Below are 17,246 nucleotides of genomic sequence, written 5' to 3'. Positions count from 1 at the left end.
CTTTAGTAGTTATTGCAAGTAGCCTGAGGAAACATTAAACTGGTAAAGCTCTTCTGCTTCTAGGTCATTGGTTTTCATCTATATAAAGTTGATCACCATCAGAAGGTAAATCTATACAGGAGAAAAAGTGATTTCTAACTAGTGGATAGTGTGAATTTATATCTGTTTAGAATATAGAGGTTGACTGTAAGACCTAAAAGGGTTACGTTCACACTCATTGAATTTCATGACAGAACTTCAGTTTCTTTCACTGGGAACAGGTTTGGAATTGACTCTTCAGATACCAAAGATGCATACGCAGATTGTCTTGTAATTTTTCCCGTTTTACATCCCTGGGAGTACCATGTATTTCTTGTGTGATGCATGCAACTATTAAGTATTCTACTTTAAAATCTGATTCCATTAAAACGGCACCAGGTTTAACATTTTTTATTTATTCTCTGTAAAACCTTTCCAGTCTATAAATTAAGCATTTTTTTCTTTTAATTGCTAGTATGACAAACTCAAAAGCTGTTCTTACCATTGCACAATCTCTCCCCTATTAGTACAAAGGTTTTCTGTGCCAAATTGGGCTGCTTCCCATGACACTTATACTTCAGGTTTCCTTATATGGCGTACGCCATAGATGGCATGACTTCTTTCAGCAGTTTTGTGTAGACAGACCTTATTGGAATGGAAGCCATCCTGTTGATATTGCTTAACATGGAGTAGAGTTTAAGCTGCTGATCTTAGCTAGCTCTCTCTGTGGAGGTAAGAGTGAACTATGAGTTTGTGTTTCATTTAACTAAGTCTGTAGAGTTTTTTTCCTTTCTTTTTTCCCTGGAAAAACAAAGAAACCTCATAAAGCTCCATGGTTTCTAAGCCATATTTCAGTGATGTTTTTGTGCTGTTCCAGTCCTTTGTTGTTAATCAGATCAAGCCAGCTTGCCACTGAGAAAGTAACAGTAGTGCCACAACCCTGCAATATGTCAAGCCCTCCTAAAAACCTCCTTCAATTGCTTTTGTAAGCCTACTGTCTCTTTACAGAGTCCCTGGGCTACATCCCTGCTGCATTTTGATAAAAGTTCTCCTCACACCCTGTGTAAATGTCAATAATTGAATGAGAGCACAGAGGTATCTTCTTGAGGGTTCCAGAAAGTACCGTTGAGTGCAAGGCATCTTGCCATCTTGCTTTGTCAACCAACAAAAGTAAAAAGTGTTAATGACGGCTGTGAAAGAGTTCTTAAATGTGTATACTTTGCCCTTTCCCTCCTGGTAGCTGTTGCCTTATTTTCAACATTGTTTAAGCTATGTGCTGAAGTTCAGTATGACTAGCCCTAAGAAGTTCTCTCACATTTTACATTGTGGATGTAATTAGTGGAGCCCTCCTTGTGGTATTTCAGCAATTTGGCTGCAGCACTGTCTCTTCAGAGAGATGACTAGTAGGGTTAAGTAAGGACTTACATAAACATCATAACATTTCATAACAATGGTGGCATCAAAGTGCCTCATTTGCAGAAATATCAGTCTTGCGATAATCTGCTCTCCCACTTCAATAAAGAACATTTTATTCAATAGCTAATTTGACCTTGGGAAACCTGCAAAGCTCATTTTCTGCAGTTGAAAAAAAGCCTCAGTCCTTTCTGTCTTGTTATTTAACAATCCCATACAATGTTTAAATTTTACTTCAGATGAAATATCTTTTTCCATTACTTTAGTATATTCACTCACCTATTTCTTATCACCTTTTTCAGCCAGAGGAATTTTGAATTGAGTGTATTAATGTACATAGATCTAGAAGGAACCCGAACATTGGTCTTTCTATCGGTTTTCAAGTACATGGAGAGTTGGTCAAATTATTTTTTCATAGAAAATCTCAGTGAAAATAAAAACATACTCATTGTTAACACTTCTCCAAAAAGGTTTTGTTGGTTTGCTTTGTTTTTAAATAATGAAAATGAAAACATTTTAGCCAAGGTCAGAATATTTTGATTTAGAAATGTCACTGCAGTTTCTCACAGTAGAATTCTTTCCCAACACTTATTATTGAGTGTTTAACTTCCCTTTGAGAAAATATTTGCTGTAATGTCTCAGTTCCCTTCTTAGGGAACACATCTGAATAGGAATTCCATATTGTTACGTGTTATGGGAAAAGAGAGTGACCAGTCTTCGGAATGACAGCAAATGTGACACGGACTATAGTTCCCTTGAAACACTGTGATAGCAAAGATCAGTATTTTTAGGTGGTAGGAAAAATGGTATTTTTGATACAAAGAAAAAATAATGTTCAAAGATTTCTCTAGTTGAAAACATAATTTCCCACAGGAAAAACAATTTAATTGGAAAAATTTCATTCATTTTAAAGTGTAATTATTCATATTTTAAATGACTGCAATGAGAATCTTATGAAAATTTTTTACTCCCCTTTTAGAATGCAACAAAAATTAATTCTTCCACCTGAGGTATTCCTCTTCACAGAAGACATCTATCCTGTGCTTTAACTCTCTGTTCCTGGCAGGAACAGCTAGAACTTTGATTTTTCATCATGTCCTACTTAGCTCTTTGAAAGTTATGTCTTTCAGTCATAGACTGCAATAACAGTTATGTTCCTAGAATGGAAATTTCTACAAATATGGTAAGTTTCCATAAATATTTAAGAATATCATAAAAGTACAAACAATTTAAAAAAATCTTTCTGAAAAACAGATAAGTAAGCTTCTCACCACTCTACCTGCATAAAAGTGTATTTTTCTCACTAGTTTATGCTGGTATGATCCTTATTGCACTGTGAAAATATCTGCGGCATAAAGAGGTGTCATATATCTTTAGCTTTTTTTTCATGAACAGAATCACAATTTAATTTTTACAGTTTTTTTCTATACTATTTAATAGATTGAGGAACCCTTAACTCATTCTAGTGAGTGTTTATGCATTTTGCACAAAATAATCACTTGAAAAAAGAGAGAAGATTGTTGGGAGCGAACATTAAAACTGAGGTATCTCCCATGTCTCTAGGGTATGACCCTCACCAGGAGCAGAGTCCCCAGAACCTGGCAGTACCAGAGCCCTCCCATGGACTCACCTCTGAGTAGTCTGGGAGCACAAGGTAAGAGAACTACAGTTCCTACAGTGCATGACCATGGCATATTTACATTACATCTTGTAATGTGATGTGGGTTACGTGGGCTTGAATTTTCTTGAGCTGATGAAGACACCAACTCCATCTCTCATACCTTCTGGAAAGTTATCCTGTCAATGAGACATTAAACAAAAGGGATGGTGACAACCCTCTCAACACTTCTGACCAGATTTTTTAATCATAGATGATCAAGTCATGTCTCCTACACTCAATAACGTCAGTACGGGTCAGTGATTCTTGGCACATACTGAATGGAAGAGGCTCCACAGGACTTCTGAACTGCTGATCCGCAGCATTCAGTGGCTTTACTTGATAGGGGATGCTCACCTGAGCTGAGATATTTAGCTCAGCCAAGATGAGACAGCCTTGTTTTGGTCTATAGCAGAACTTCAGCAGTCTAAATAAAAATTAGTCCAGTTAATAAAGATGTTAGTCAAAACACAGCTTCCTACAGTTTCTCACACACCAAACTGGAATATACAGAGGATTTGCAAACTCGAGCATTTATTATCTACCTAGGCAGAACAAACTTTTTTCTTGGAGCTAATCTTACCTATCTCAGTTCCTCATCTGTATTACAGCTATAACTGTACTTTCCTGGCTTATATAGGTGTTGCAAGGATAAATATTTTAATTAGAGATTTTGACATGCTCAGGAAGCAGAACTTCGGGGCATACAAATTTCTAAGATGCCTTCTACCATGTTTGAATGTGAATGTGTAATAGCACCTGTAGATTGTCCTAGGGGAAATTCCTGTATTCTTTGTTGACAGAGCTTAGAGACTATCATAAGGAGAGCAAAAAATTATTCTTATGTACAAAGACAATCAATTCACCTTGCTGGTGCATGTGATCCCTTGTATTGGTTTATTTAGGAGCCTTCAGGTGATAAGCACATTTCTTTTACAGGAATCTCCTCAGGAAACAAAAGTTTCCCAGATGCTAACACAACTGGTAATAAATTCATAGAGCTAGCCACTCACAGCCACATAGGTAAGCTCTTTTTGTTCTATATTTTATAAAAAACTTTATTTACAGAAGAGATTTAATCAAATAATTATACATAATAAATGGAACAACTAATATACTAACAGAAAAGGTGATTGACACTTCCATTGAGGAAAGAGATGCAGTACCATCTGACACCCCATACTGAAGCTCACTGGTCACACTATACAGGAGAACCATAGCACGGCTTTGTAATGACCAGTGTGGGAGCACAACATATGCTACTGTTTGTCTGCACAGTTGTTTGCAAAAACAACCAAAAATAAATGCACAGCCTCAACTACTGACCATTCAAAAGCACTATAAGGATCTAAATTCTTAAACTGCTCACAGAGATCAAGGTCACAAAAACCTCACAGGCCCCCAGGCCATTTAATCCCATCCCCATGCTTTCCCTTCTGCTGTGTGTTTTTGGGGCTACTTCTGAACTGGGTCAGGGACCTCATTAGGTTATGAATAACTCACAAACAACTCCAAAGAGTTGCATGAGCTTTTAAGAGGGACAGCGTGTGGTAATGGTGGGAGGCAGGATGGCTCAGAGGCTATTTATGCTGACCTGTTGCTGAAAGAAATGTTCTTCAAACTGCAACTTAGGCCATCAGACTCTCTTCTGTCTCCTGGTCTGTACTCTTTCATCCTGCTTGCCATTCGTACCTCCTGCAGTTGTGGGAAGCTTAAAAACTTCAGTTGTCCAACTGGAATCAGTAAGGACTGGATTTTTGTTGGTAGTGGTATTTGGTTTTGGTTTTTTTTTAAATTCAGTTTTCCCTAGTTGGCCTGTGGAATGTATTTCAACAGATGGTCATGGAGTTTTAAATGCTGTGAGTGGATTTTTAATAAGTCTGACTAATTTTATGATCATTGCAGTTCACGTGCGCTCAACATTCCCACTGACTTCAACAGGAAGGGTTGAATGTGCAAAAAATGTCATATTGCACTCAGCTGATGTAACTCTGGCAGTGCAGATAAATAAGGGAATTCTGGCCTCATGCTCTGGGCTGTAATAGTCAAGTTCAATTGTTTCCCTCCATTCAGTTGACTTAAATGTATTATGGGGCTTCCCCCCCCCCCCCCCCCCTTGATAGCATCAGGTATATCGGCCACAGCTGGAGGCAGAAGTTAGAGTAGTTGTCTGATCAGCTCTGACAAACCTCGTGTTTCTTAAAGTGGTGTGATTTGTGGGTAGCTCCATCTTCTTACTTCACTGCATAAAAAAATCCCACCATCACTGTTAAAAACTCCTGTTCATTTTTCCTCTTTCCAGTCTGAGGGTTTTCTCTCTCCCCCTTTTTAAATTCAGTGAATGAGATCACGATGTCTCTTTGAAACCTTACATGTTATTGTCTCTATGCCAGAAGGTAATATGTCGTGGAGAGATGGCCTACAGCTATGCCTTACAAAGCTGAGGGGGAGAAAGATACTCTGCCCATTGTCAAATATTCTTCCTGCAGTATTGCTACAGCAGACATACACTGTCCTCCTGCATTTTCTTTCCGTTGACAAGTTCACATCTCGGGCCATCTGTCCTGATTTGTTAAAGTGTTTGGTCGTATTGCAAGTCAGAGAGGATCGTCAGCGCAGGTCTCCCTGAAATGGCTGCTTCGAAAATTTCTATCAACAAGTTCACAAAACAGTAAAATGTAATTGTTACCAAGAGAGTGCACCTTCAAATTTCTTTTCTGCACATTTGTTGGGATTTTCTTGAATTTTGTTTGCCACTGACAAGCATAATCTAGCAACACATTACAAACCCCCTTTTGGCAGCCATAGGAATGTGTTTCGAACAGGGGTTTTTTGATATCTACAAGAAATCTCTGTTTGGTTTATGTAATAAGACAAATGTATGCAAATCTATCCTCCAATCCTGTAAACTATATGCCTGGAATCAGTAAGCAATACAGTAAAAGCTCAATAAGTTGCATTTTACCTATCCACATATGCCATAAAACTGACATAAAAAACAATGGTTTCTTCACCATCTCTCAGCAAATATTTAATAGCAGATACAATATTTTGTAAGGTCTCACATTATTGCAACTTCCTGACTTTTTACAAAATATAGTGAGATTGATTCTTTATAAAAAAAAATACTTCACAACATTTATTATTACTCCGCAGTGCAAATATGAGCATAAATAAATAATTTTGAACTGCATTATCAGGCAAATGTAGCTGTTGAGATGAATACATTGGCTTTGTGTGAGTATTTCTTCATCTGCTCTGCCATTTTTCACAATCCAATAATTAACTGATAACTACTGAATTATTATTCGGTCTCTTAGAACAACATTTTCAAAAGGGTGTACATGCCCAGGACTAGATCTACAGCCCTCATTTAGGGTTAAATTCACAACAGATCACAATGCTGGTTGTTTCCAGCACCCTCAGTCTCAAATGCCTGCTACCAGGAGAATGTACAACCCCAACTGGACCGCAGGCTGCTTAAAAGGGCAAAGGGGTCCTAAAACTTGGGTCCAGAAAAGTATATATAAGTGTAAAGAAACCTAGGTCATCTAAACTAGCTTCTACAAACTGCCATGGACACAGAAGTGTCTTAAACCCTGGTCCTCTTCCATGCCTTGACCAACCCTGAGTCTTCTTGAGTTTGATACCGGTGTCCACCACACCTCACAACACACGTTGAAGGAAAAGCCACTTCTACCCTTTTTTTTGTATCACATTAGTAAATGCCCAGAGAACTTAACATAGCCAGTGGAAGATCTGGATTTGTATTGCTGCTTTGTCAAAAAGTTTTTGAACTTGTGACTCTCTATGAACCTGCCAGCCCGAAGTGTGTTTCTGGGTGGATCTCTCACTGGTCCATCCATCCCGCTCTGCACGTTGTGTATAAGAACTAAAAGGAACAGAAACAGGGAGGAAAAAAAACAAGGATTAGCATTGCTCCCTTCTCTATTGGCAAAGGGAGCTATTGGGAAGCAGAGAAACCCGAGGGCTACTCACTGCTCCAGTAAATACTATCCACAGTACATCTACAAATCTATACACATGCATAGATGCACATAGACTTGCGCGAGTCTGCTAACCATTGGCTACAAAGTCTTGCTCACACATCGTTTTCCTCTATGGCCTAATGTATGTTTATTATTCCATACAAAGCTTCAACACGAAGGACTGAGAGAGATCATCATTGCCGAATACCTGTTAGCATAATGGTTGGAGTTTTCCCCTGGAAGATGCAGGTTTGTTTATGCTCAGAGAGAGAAAAGAATTGAACCCACATTTCCCATATGAATGCTCTAATCAGTGAAACCATTTAACAGAAGAATGGAGCCAATCTAGCAGGTGTGCTCAGAGAATGAGTACTGGGACAGGTCCTGCCAGCCAGATACATAGAAGAGTGACTAGGTGTCTGCCTTCTGCTGCTATTGAATCTGACCCTTATTCCATGCTTTGATCAGGGATCATTCCTTCCTTCACTGAATAAGGGTAACAGGCTGTTTTGCAATTGCAACGTGTAAGAATTGACCCTACTTACAAGATTTTTCTTTGCTGCAGAGACTGCAAGGCTAGACTTAGCGTCTGCTGCACACTGCTGCTTTTTCCCGTTACTCCCCTCAGCATATTTATTTCAAAATACCTGTAAGAATTAGCATTACAGCTACAGCCAGGGAACTAGAGCTTGTCAACACTATCTGGTAGAATATCTTCCATTGTTCAAATGCTGATTTGCCAAAACCAAACTTTCCAACAGTCATTTGATCTAAGAAATAAAACTAAAAAGGGCTTTTACTTTTCATAGGTTGTTTGCTTGTGTGTTTGTTTTGAACAAAGGGTAAGGGTAATATAAAATAAAATTAATTTAAATTGGAGAAAAATGTTTTTGTTTTCTCATAACTGTGTAGGACTGTGTATGACTGCCTTATTCACCAGGTATATATCTATAGCATCTTTTTCAGAGGTATCCCAAAGTCATTTGGGATTAGATACTCCATTTGTCAAACTTCATCATAAAATTAGTTAGTTGTTCTCCACTAGTTTTACTAGCTGTTTCAACAACTCCCACCAGTGGTTAGAAAGATTCTTGTAATTTTTCAGCTGAAGTTTTTCCAGGGGCAGTTAGTTTTTTGTCTTGCCAGAATACTCTAAAACTCAAGAACTTTAGCTCATCTAAAGCTTCAGTATTCATTCTTTCACTATATCTATAAAAATATTCAAATCCTTTAACCATTGTATTAGACAAGTCAAGTTCAAGATTTTGATGAACTTTTGTTCTCACACATCAAGCTAATTGAAAACTATCCAACTACAGTGGTGTAGTGCTCAGCCTAATATACCTACCCTCATGGAAGGATATGTTAGCTTGCTTCCAGCCCTGTATTGAGTTGTGGCTGCTGGGCTACAGAGCAGCTTGGAGCACAGACACACAGCTTCTTAGAGCATTTTTAATTTTCTCTTATGAAGTAGGGTCTCCCTTCTCCTGACCAACCTACTAGTAATTTGCTATATCAGTTCCAATTTGCATTCATATTTCTTGTACGAGAATGACCTGAATTATATACAGCATTTCAGGTCTCACCAGGTGTTGTACACTTGTACGGTATCATTAATCACTTCTCCAGCTCAAATGCCTGTTATATCCTATGTCTATATTTCCCTGTCTTGTTGCTGCATTGCATTTGTGGTTCACAGTCACTCTTCCTTCTCTTTGTCATGTTCAGTACAGAGCGTATGGAGCAGTTGTTTGTTCTGGCTTCTAAAAACCTTGTACTTCTACTTGCTTGCTCATTTTTTTTCTAGATATGTTTCTAATCGTGCTCCATACTGCTTATGTCTCCCAAATTTGTCATCAAACTTCTCTAGTGTTTTGCTCTTTTTTATGCCGGGTTCACCAGTGAAAGCATGAAATTAAACCAACTTAAAGCATTCCTTCTCAGAACAACCCACAGCAGTCTTACCATTAGCCACTACCTTGTCTACAGTACAGTATTGGCAGGAATGGCTTCCCAGTTCTATCTAAAAGCTATGTTGTTCTTGTGTTCAAATCTATGGGAAGGTAGTTGCTCAGATCACTCAGCGCATTACCTGTATTCAATACAGGTAGTAATTTTATTATTTTCTGTATCAAAATGATGGTTTACATTAACGTTCACTCCATGTACCAGCTCTCTCCAGAGTCTGCTACAATGATCCTCTAGTTCTTTTTATCTGAGCACATTAACATCTTTAATTTTGCATCAGTGAGATATATTAAAATTATTTTTCTTGCCTGTGCAAACCCTCAGCCTCCTGCCTTGCCCTTACCTGCTCAATATTTTTGCCTTTACTAAGAGCTGATGTCAGTTTCTCACTTAGTTGATGGACTGAATTTTAATTTTTTTCTCTGAAAAATAAAATTTATTTATTCTCTTTCAGAATATCTGATTTTCCATGGGGAAAAAAAATAAAAATCATTCCGTTCTAAAAATCTAAAAAGTATGCATTTGGGGGGCAGAAGGACTGCTTGAGAAATAATAATTCCTTTTTGCAGAAGTTTAGCAAAACTCAGGTTAGCACAGAATTTTGAGTACTATTCTATGATCCAAAATACTATAAAACCTTACAAAACAAACTAGACAGGCAAGCTGGTACCAAAATGTGCAATGTTTGCATAGTTTTTGTTAAGCAAAACAGTGAAGCATTCTATGGATATCTATTCTCTCCACTAATAATTAGTGGATTTCATAATGAGCTGATCAACTGACAACACCTACAGAAGACAGATGGTAACAATATTTGGTTACTTCTAAAAACCTATCGAAGCCCAAAATTTACAAGATAAAGGCTTTGAAGTCGAATAGCAGTCCCTGGAAACTTCTAGTACCCCGTTATATACCAGAAATGTTTTTGGCAATTCTAAGAAGTGATACGGGAAATATTCAAATCATTTCACAGGGCTTCAGCTACATATCTTACATTGACTTCAGTGGGAATCATGCAGTGAAATCCCCACTTACTGCTTTGAAAATGTACCCCTTAGTGTTTCATGTCATGCTGAGAGACAGAGCAGTGATCCAAGGTCCAGATCCACAGCAGGTAGCAGTACACACAATGTGCTGGAATCCTGTAAGGCACCACTGTGTTAAAATATGCAGCCTTTAACTTAAAATAACAGAAATCAAGGGCATTCCAAATTAAGGTTCCTGAGAGCCTCCTCCCCTTTGTCCCATTTAGTGACGGTCATACCTTTAGAGCTCTAATATGTAAGGTTTTTTTTTTGTCTTCTTCCTTTTCTCTTTTCTACCCTGCCCTCTATATGACCTCTCCCCTAATTGGAATATATCTTGTTTTTCGATAATAGAATTTCCCCAGGAGATAGTAAATTTTTAGAGCTGAAAATTAATTTACAGACCCTGCTTGATTGCATGCGTCAGATATGTTTGTCTTTTACTACATAGTGACCTTCTCCTCCCCTCTCCCTTTACATCTTCATAGCTAGGAATTCACTTCAGAGTCAGATAACATGCCTTTTCACTCTGTGAGCCATCTATTTGTGTCATGCTTTTCACGTGCTGATGTTTGTGTACCAATAGTACTCTTGGAGAGTTGTGTCCAGTCAAAAGAACTGAATTTCTATTATTCCTTGCACAGCAGCTTGCAGGACTGCAGCCTTTCTGATTTTGTAGCAGCTCCCACTTCACATATATAGAAATGCCCAGGGCAGAGAACGGGGTCCATACCACTCAGAGATACTTTTGCCTTGCAATTTGGTACTTCAGCATGAGTCTGTTCATAGCTCCACAGGACCTCTCTTCTGGGCTGTTTGAATGAGATTTAAAGGATAGGTCCATACAGTTTGTTGCAAGATTGTGTGGATACAGTGGATCTGTTTCCTTCCAGTCCCTCTAACATCCACAAAAAAAGGCCTTTTCATTTCATATGATGTCTTAAGAATAGTAACCTGAATGTATTGAGTTTTTTTTCATTTCATCAATTAAGATTTCTGTTTTTCAAGTATACTAGCATATTTCCACAAAATATACTCCTATGCAGAGCCAATCGTTTATTCTGTTCAACTGATGATATACTGGAGTGCTCAATTTGAAATGAAAAGTTGAGCAAACACAGATGCTGTTCAGAGCCATGCATTTGCTCACGCTCAGTGTTAAGGACACTCGTTCAATGTTATTTTGACGAGTTTATTTAAGACAGTGAGTGTGGGATTCACCTCACCTAGACTTAGATGGCCGCAGCATAAATTTTTACACCTCAGCCAGCCATCCTCAGTGCCCTTTCTACTCGATAAAGAGGAGTAGGCACATTTAGCTCATAACTCATCTGACCTATTTTAGACATTTCCAATCCTTGCATCCTAAAATCACTCCAGTGAATATAAAAGGAGTCTAAGTGGCTATATCAGATCTAGATGTCAGCAACTGATACATTTACCACTGGTTAAATGGATCCCACTCAAACTTACAGGGTAACATCTTCCACAAAGTGAAATCTATGTGGTACCTTTTGATTTTGAAAACTTGATCAGTCAATTATGTGATGCCTATAAAGAGGTCTCTGCTGGGGCTCAGCTCAGATATGACAATCTTTGGGTTAAAGAAGCTTTTCAGAGCAATCTATAACAAGTCTGTTTTAATGACTGGTTTCTCCCAACTTTCAAATGTTAACATGGTCACAAGGTCAAGCCAACGAGTGTGTTTAGGTTACTTATTGCTGTAAATTAGATCCTGGATTTTACATATGTGCAGACACACCCATGCATACATGCACACACATTTTGCACAGAGTGAGTAATTTGCAGCTGTTAAGCTCAGTAGGCCGTCAAACATAAGAGAAGTTTGCTATTTAAATCAAGGCATCCTGGCCTGTTTGGGTAGCCACAGAATTTAAGTCAGTATACCACACTGAAAAGAAAGTCTTTGGGAGTGTTGGCAGCAAGGGGGACAAACTTTACAAATATCGTAAAAGAAATTAATTAATTAGGTGAATTGGAGAGCAGCAATAATCAAGTAGAAATAACATGGTAACCTCAAAGTGTGGGAAAATGAGATAGTGTGCGTATATGCATACATTGCTGAGAAAGATCCAACAGATCCAGGTTTTCAACAGCTATCAGATTTCTAGGCCTTATTTTGAATGTCTGTAGACCAGCACAGCACTGTTCCCTAACCAGAGAGCTCTGCCAATTTATGCCAGCTGAGAATCTCATCCATAGTCTTTATTCTGGAAGGAAGGAAGAACAAATAGAAAAAAGAATCACAATAAAATCTCTCCGAGCGAACTTTTATCTGTTTAGTGCAGGTGTGCCTAATCTTTCACAGTCCAAGAGCAAAGAAAATAAAATGTACGATGTCAAAATGCTGCAAGCTTTTGAAAAGCACTTAAATTAGTATTTCACTGATATTTTTATTGGAATTACCACTACAAGTAGACAATACAACATTAAACTTTGCTGACCTTCATTTGTCACAGACTTAATGCTGACAAATATTTTAAAACTCATTTGTATAATATTAAAGTTTTGTTTAGTTTCTTTATGGGTAACCAACTTTTATTGGGGAAAAACAGCAGAAACAAAATGTCATTACCTTGCACAATGCATAGTCAACATATAACCTCATAACCAGCCTTCTACCACAAGACCCTTATGTCTACTGCCTCCATCCCCGGGCACAAACTCTTGGCTTCCAGCTTTGGCAGGAGCCACAGCCTGCTGCTTTACATAGAAACAAGGTATTACTGATCCCCTAAACAAAAGTGTTGGCAGCCCCAGGTGAGTTCAGAGTCCGTCACCACAATGGGTGTCAGGTGGCTTAGGAGCCAGACACGTTCCATTTCACATTATCTCATGGGGAACACAGAAGAGCCTTTGTGAGAAGTGAAGCTCTTGTAAATGTAACGGCATCCTGGAGAGGGATAAAGCGGGTAAGTTATAACTCAGGTTATTCTATGCTATCCACTATTTCATATCAATTGCTATTAATGTTTGCTTCTCATTGTTAGAAATGTACAAGTGAAGCTCATGGGTAGGGGTGGAAGTAATTCAGCTCATAGTTTCTCCTGTGCAGGCTGAAAGAAACAGAGGAAGCTTCACAGACATATCTATTAAGCTCCCAAGTAAAACCATAGTCTCCTCCAGTACCTCTAAAATCTTCATTGTGGTACTTTATCATCTGACAGTTTCAGCACAGGTGATAAACTGTCTGTTATGCAAAAAAACCATTTCTTATACTTTTTTCTCACTTTCCCACCTGCTGTCTTCCCTTATGTCTGGGTTTTTTCTTGTCATAAATCTATTTTTGCAATTCTGGCCCAAAGACTGTCTTCATTTGTAGACCACCTGGCATAACAGGGTCTTAATCTCTGACTGCTAGTCCTCAAATGCTGCTATATTACAAAGAATTTATAAAACAATTTCAAAATATCTGTCATTTGGAGAAATTACCTTGAGTGAGTTCAGATCACCAGCTTTAAAAAAAATAGTTATTTCTTTAGAAATTCTTGTGGATAAAAATAAAATTAAAATTCAGTCCAAAAAGCTGATTTTATATAACTCAGAGTGTTAGAAAATGTTTGCTTCTGGCTGACAATTTGTATGCAAATGAAAACAACAGAGCTATAGCTGGTGCTCTCCTGTAACCTTCGTAGTGTTGCTCACTGGGTGCCTTTACAGTAAAGTGTGATGCTTTTGTCAGAATTACCAAGGTTTTTACAGAAGTAATTCTGGGTTGAATTAAAATGACCTTCTGCACCTCAAAAGTGCAATGAAAGGGGAGGAGAGGGAAAAGAGAGAGTAAATCGGTGCATTCCTGTTCATTATGAATAAAGTATAGTTATTTAAATCAGGCCACTCTGCAGAGTGAGACATGAGCTAATACTTTGTTGCCAGTATTTTGAAAGGCGTGCCTCTCAAGGGGAAGAGCGTTTTCTCAGCAGCCCTTGACTGAGTCCACTGTGACAGCTTCCCTGTGTTATTTACAGAGAAATACATGGAGAACATGTATGGGGGTAAACACCTAATTGTTCAAGATGAGTGCTCTTCTGTTCTCACTGAAGACCACAAAGGTTCAAGACGTTTTGTAATTCACAGGGTTTTGATCCTCAGGTGTTACCTTGTGGTAGTGAGTCTGGAAGTCTCTAGGGGAAAATATAGCACCCAAAATTTTCCTGGTGTATACATCTTCTCCTTCAAAGAAACAAAAGTGTCAGTGGCTGCTTCTTCCTTGTTTCATCCTCCTTTTTCTATTACTGATTTAGAGAAGACGTACGCTGGGACCCAGAATAATATGTCTACAAGATGTTATTAATGCTCATGTTTCAAAACCAGCTGAGTTTAATTTGAATTTGATATTTGGAGTGTGCTGCCTGTCTCAGTTTCTGTCGCCCACAACCAGCCAGACCATTGTACCAATAACAGCAAACAGTAAAACCTTAAAAAGACATATAGACCTAAATTATTTCACCATTATTGTGGGATCCCAAAGAAAGATGAGTCCTTGAGGTTTAGGGGGGTTTAGGTCCAAATTAACAAAGGATTATTCTGTATTGATATAACAGCTAGTTGAACAGAGCAGGCTTTACATAGAGCAGAGCATGATCTGTGGGTGCTATTGAAATGCATATAAAATAATCCAGTGAAAGCTGTGCAAAACTTTGGTACAGTTTAACGATAAGGATAACCAAAATCTGCATATTACTCTCTGGAATGCAGATGTGCTAAAAAGACTTTGTGTTATGCCCCAGCATGCAAACAATGATGATTTGGCTCTTATTTTGAGTGATCCTGCTAGCTGGCTGAAGCATCGGGTTGAGCTCATAGTCTCATTTTAAAGACTGGCCGAAAATCATCTCTCAAAGGTAGTGGACAATGAAGAATAAACTAAGAGAGTTTTATTCTTCAGGCTGAGCTGAGTTATGTAGGGGCCACTTGCCCATTCATGTTCCAGGGTGAAAAAGTTCTGCCCGGTATTTGCTTTTCAGCGTTGTTACAAATGTAGTGTGGATCGAGATATTTTATGGAGAGGGGAAAGCCAGTGTCGCTGCCTTGCTTTTACATTCCTGCTGACACCCAGTGGCTTGCCAGCACAATTACACACCGCGAGGCACACTGCATAACCTCCTTAGTAGCAATGAAATAATAAAAGTCACAGCAGCATTTCAGGAAATTTTCAGTGAGTCTGACATCAACGATGTCTTCTTTTTCAGTCGTTTTTTAGAGGGGAAAAATAAAGATAGAGTAAACAAGAAAAATAGCTTGTTTGAAATGCTGCAGGACAGCGCCTGGGCAGTAACAGTCCTGCTCCGTCAGCTGGGACCTGGATCCAGCTTTGGAAAGCATAAATGGTCTCAGCAAAAAACCCAGAGGAGAAGCTCCCTCTGACTCTTGGCTCTTCATGCAAGAAGAGATGAGGAATCATTTTGTGACTGCAAAAGGCATTTGAGCATAAACTAATTTTTTGCAGTACAATATGCCATCACCTCCAACCGCCCAAAAGTTTTCATGTACAGTTTGGGGAAAAGAAAAGAAAAAAAGCCTTCACACAGCTTCAATTTTCTGTAAAATAAGGTGATTTCCTATAGAAACAAATTTCATACCCTGCCAAGTATGAGTATCAGCCCCTTGATAGTAGTGGATATTTGATATTTTCTTTGGGTCCCTCTCAGCCTTTGGTAAAAGAAGTCCCCAAAAAAAGGAGCTCTGCTGAGGATCTTAAGCCTGGCCTATTATTGCTGTCTTAACAACAGCCCTTTCTGCTTTAGGAGACAGCTGTCTTGTAACTCGTTCTGAGCAAAAGGGGAATGGGATTTGTATAAAATCCGAGGCATTTGTGTAAAACCTCATTTATGTGCAGGATCCAGCCTTGTGAATGTAAACGGAAGCTAAAAACAGCCTTCATATTTTCTATTCCAGAAATATGGCAAAAAAGGAGCCTGTATTAAGCATGTGGAATTCACTCAAACAAACTTGACCATCCAAATGTATTAAAAGTAAAAAGAGTGAAATAACAAAGTAAAAACAAAGTAGTATCAAAAAACAATATCAAAACCCCTGAATGGTAGTTCACAGGCTAAATGAAGCAGCAGTGCAAAGAATGTGCAGGCACAAGGAGTGCGCCCACACATCATGCATTTTAAGGACTCACCAGCTAATATTTCCTATCTTTTTCCAGAAGCCATACGGTAAACAGATAGCACTAACAAAGTCAAATATTAATAACCAAGAACTGCACATCTCCAAATCCCCTTCCCCCAACCAGCAAAACCCATAGAAATTTACACTGACCAAAGCAAATAAAAAATAAAAGTCAAAGCACTTACATAGTTGACATTTAGGGATAGAACCAAGTACCCTTTCCATCCTTTTGAATTTCCTAAGTTATAACATTAACAGAAAATAAATACACATTGAAATGGAGTAACTCATGATCGTGACATATAGTCACTGAGAAGTTACAGTAATAAGGTCTTAAAACAGAACATCCCAAGAAGAATTTTTAAACTGTCTCCAGACAGCTCAGAACAATTTAGCATTTTGTCACACTCTTAAGTGATCTGGTTAGCTTTGTCCACCCAGAACAGCTTTCTCAGTATAATTACTTTCCAGCCATACAGTTCTTTCTTTTGAGGAGCAGCATATTTTCAACTCTCCCAACACTATGATTGATTTCTTGTGAGATGGAAAGATACGGTTTGCAGAAGCATGAAAACAAATCTACGAAAATGTTGATGGAGGGGACATGACTTAACCCTTCACCTAAAACCTGAATGATGCATTGGGGGGTGGTGGTGTAGAATTAAGGAGGAAGAAAAAAATCTATTTCATATTTTACTGATGTTTCTGAGCCCTGTCCAGCTTCAAAAGTAGATACTCCAGAGCAGTACATAGAAAACCTCTCAGCATCAAGAAACCATTCCTTCTAGCCCATGTAACTGAACAAATGACACAAAAAATGATCCCTGTGCACTTTCTTGGTTGTTCAAGAGTTAGACCTCACAAGGCCGGCTCACAAAAGTGTTTGTGACTACCAACAGCTGTCTCCAATTCTCACGCTTTAGTTGGGCAAAAGAGAGACTGACTACACTATGTATTTTTCACTCTCTACCTTTAGGTCCTTGCTCCTTTTAATTGAAACATGAACTGAAAACTGTGCAACATCTTGCAAACTTA

This window comes from Gymnogyps californianus, chromosome 1 (genome assembly GCF_018139145.2).
Source record: "Gymnogyps californianus isolate 813 chromosome 1, ASM1813914v2, whole genome shotgun sequence".
Lineage (NCBI taxonomy): Eukaryota > Metazoa > Chordata > Aves > Accipitriformes > Cathartidae > Gymnogyps > Gymnogyps californianus.
The sequence above is the reverse complement of the archived record's forward strand: the minus strand, read 5'-3'. Positions refer to the sequence as shown.